This window comes from Siphateles boraxobius, unplaced genomic scaffold (genome assembly GCF_051911475.1).
Source record: "Siphateles boraxobius isolate OS27281-9 unplaced genomic scaffold, OSU_SipBor_1 77, whole genome shotgun sequence".
In the NCBI taxonomy this organism is placed as follows: Eukaryota; Metazoa; Chordata; class Actinopteri; order Cypriniformes; family Leuciscidae; genus Siphateles; species Siphateles boraxobius.
This window is the reverse complement of record NW_027509205.1, coordinates 3521483-3525343: the sequence shown is the minus strand read 5'-3', so window position 1 is coordinate 3525343 and position 3861 is coordinate 3521483. Positions and strand designations below refer to the sequence as shown.

Here is a 3861-nt window from a genome sequence, read left to right as displayed (position 1 = left end):
TCTACAATCAAACTTATTAATCAAACTTAAAAACTTAAACTTTATTAGTGTATAACGTAAGAAACAACATCAACAAGGTCCACCCATGCATGAGGTCTTACCAAACTGGTAAGATATATTTTGTAGAATGTGGGTAACCAGACAGTTTCGCTCCCTACTGACTTTTATTTTATTTTTTTGTCCATATAATGGATGTCATTGGGAAATTAAACCTTTTTATTACACATGTTCAATTCAATAGCTTTTTCACTGTACATTATAAAGATAATTTCACCATTTTTGATAATGTGTTCTGTATACAAGACAGTTGTTGCCCACCTATTACATTGCAATAGTTATTTTACAGGGTCAATGGACAGGGACAATGGGAGGGTTATGGACAGCTCAAGCATTCTTGAGTTCCAATGGATGACATAACCCCTCTATTTCTGGACCCCATTCCTAATTCACAGAAATCACCTTAACCACACCAAGGGACCCATCAGATGAGTTCCAGAGTCGCTCAAAGGAAGGGTGATCTAAAGTGCTGATTACTGATTAAAGCAAAAGCCACCACACCTGTGTTCAGTTCAGTTACCCCTGTGCATTGCTTTCATGTGGAAATACTGAACAATAACAAGACAGTGAAGAAATGAAGCAAAAAAAAATAGCATTAACTTTTGAACAGTGTAAGATAATTCTAATCTGTTCTGATGAAATTAATTGCATTTCAAAGCTAATGTAAAAAAAAAAAGATAATGATAAAAAAAACTTTTTTATGTTACATCATCAGTGGGCAGTAGATGGGTGGGGCGTCTGATCCAGACACTGTATAAATGAAAGGACAATAAGACGAGCAGATCAAACTCCTAACCGGAGGAGACTCATTCATGGCCTATGAGACAGAGGACCATGAGACTCAATACTGCTTTCCTGCCATCAACTCATCATGTATCAAGGGAAAACGCTCTGGATATGAATACAAGATCATGTATGTGTTTGTATCATTGCTGTCAGTATGGACTGTGTTTCTGAACCTGCTGGTGATCATCTCTATCTCTCACTTCAAGAAGCTTCACACTCCAACAAACCTGATTATTCTCTCTCTGGCTGTGGCCGACCTGCTTATGGGACTTTTGATACCCATAGAGGCCACTAGGCAGATTGAGACGTGTTGGTACTTTGGAGACACTTTCTGTAGACTGTTTATGATAATACTTGGATTGCCCTTCTCAGGATCTCTCAGTAATTTAGTTTTAATTGCTGTTGATCGTTATGTGGCTGTGTGTCACCCTTTACTGTACCCACAGAAAATAACCACAACTAAAACTTTAGTGAGCATCTGTCTGTGCTGGATTTGTTTTTCAACTTATACCACTATCCTTGTAATTAATAATGGATATTTTGACACTTCACACATAACATACATGTGTTATGGAGAGTGTTCTGCTAAGATGAGTTTTGCCTGGGGAGTTACTGATCTGTTTGTGTCTTTTATTTTTCCTTGTACTCTAATCATAATATTATATTTGAGGATTTTCTACGTAGTGCATCAGCAAGTGAAAGTTATAAACTCTCTGATGAAGGGTGGTAAATGTGTAACGGAAGGTTCATTGAGGAGGAAATCTGAGAATAAAGCTGCTCTGACATTAGGAATCATTGTGATAGCTTATATGCTTTGCTTTATTCCATACTATATCTGTTCTTTATCAGTAATCTCTTCCACAATCATAAATGTTTTGACATGGGTCTTGTACACAAATTCAGGTCTAAATCCTCTGGTCTATGCTTTATTTTATCCCTGGTTCAAAAAGACAGTTAAACACATCTTAACTCTGAAAATATTTCAGCCAGCATCCTCTCTGGTTGATATTTTTACAGAGCATCAATTGTAATTAAACTGGTGAAGCTGTAACTCATAAAGGATATGATTATCTTTGTAGGATTAATATTTGTAAGTTACACTACATGTATCTTAGTATGTAGCTTATTTCAGAGAGTATGTTTTCTGCATTTGATGTTCAATTTTAACAATTAGTTAAACTTCTTTCCACACACATTGAAATAAATCGACACAATGTTCATAAATTGTATTAAATTAGCTCATTAAATAAACTGAGCAAACAGAATAAATCCTCAATGTACTGGAATAAATGGTAAATGTAGATATTATGTGCTTTATGCTTAATCACTTTCATCAGTCATGTTGCACTTGTGTTATCAGCAACATAATGACAAAGGGACAGTCATAAAGAACTAAACTCGGTAAGTGATGTCCTCTAACTTTCAACTGCTATTATTTGCTATTAAATGTCTTAATGTATAAATATTGGTATGAACATAAAAAGATTCAACAACTGGAACATAAACTAAACAAGTTCCGCAGACATTTGATGGAAAGATATGGAACAATGAGCCCCTGAACAATATCAAAATAAGCAGTCTTATCTGGTGTACCCAGTAGCTGCTTTAAGTTCCACAGAGCATCTGATCCTCATGGACTGTAGCAGACGGGCCATTTCCTCCTGTGAGATGTTACCCCACAGAGCATCTGATCCTCATGGACTGTAGCAGACTGGCCATTTCCTCCTGTGAGGTGTTACCCCACTCTGCCACCAAGGCTCTCAAAGTTCTCAAACATCGTTCCTGGATTAGAAATCACAGTTTGTGTGTCCTGATAAACCCAAACGTCTCCACAAAGATAGTAATATCAGAAATGTCTGACCTTGTGGGAAACTTTTTTTAAGGTCCCCATGAAGAAAATATAATTTAGTATAAATTATAACATGTTTTTTGAAAATGTAAAAATGGATCAAGTTTTCTGTGAGGGTTGTGTTCAGAGGTAAGGTTAGGTTCAGTTTGTACAATCTAAAAATCATTATGTATATGTTGACATAAAATATTGACACCCAACATGTGATGTGCGTGTGTATATACAGTATTCATTCATTTACACACACACACACACACACACACACGCATTATTGTAATTGCTACTAATTGAGGACCGCGTGAGTATGCCCACCAAGTGAGGACCACCAGTTCTGATTAACATAGAAACGCACAAAAACTATTTCTGGCTACAAGATGGTGCCCTTATCCAATACACTCCTTTGGATTACGGAAAACACCAAGAATTACATAAAAGTTTTTCACCATCAGACTGAGGACAGGCGGGCACTTGGGTTTTTAATGATTAATAGGTAAACTAAGGCCCTGTTTATACGAGAACGATTCAGGGTGAAAACGTAAAAATATTTTATCGGATGTGCTTTTCGTTTACACGGCGACGGCGTTTTGGGGGCTTAAAAACGCAAAAAAGTGAAACCACCCTCCAGAGTGGAAATCTTAAAAACGGTCCACCGTCGCGTTCCCGTCTAAAGGGTAAAAACCCAAATCTGCTCACGGTGGCTCTCGTGGCGTACGCGTTTACGTCACAGGCATGCGCCAGTATAGGGAAATAATAACCAACATGTCTGATTATTTCCATACGTCAGACCTTCAAGTTGCCCTAGCAGCTGATAAACGTACAAGTCTTTTCAGCAGTTGTACAAAATATTGTCAGATATTGGTGTTGTTGTGTGGCAGTGCTTCACATCGCCCCCTAGCCGCCTGGAGTGCATACTACATCGAATTTCACACACTTTTGCGTCACCATATGCACGCGGATTTCCCCCCGATAAAGCTCGTCTAAACGCAGAATAAAAAGTGATAACGCAACGCCACTTTTGCGTTTTCTCTTCAGATCGTTTCCGTGTAAACATAGCCTAAGATGCTCTTTCCATTACTGAATATTTAATAATGTAAATCTGTAATGACAAATGCACAATGAGGTTATCACAATTAACAGGGCAGTGTTTTTATTGAAAACGTTATTGAATA

General features: G+C 37.5%; 1 pseudogene; it reads left to right on the top strand.

The window, feature by feature from the left end:
• The first annotated feature begins 800 nt into the window (after nucleotides 1–800).
• LOC143726055 (trace amine-associated receptor 13c-like) lies at nucleotides 801–1877 on the top strand (annotated as a pseudogene).
• Nucleotides 1878–3861: the final 1984 nt, after the last annotated feature.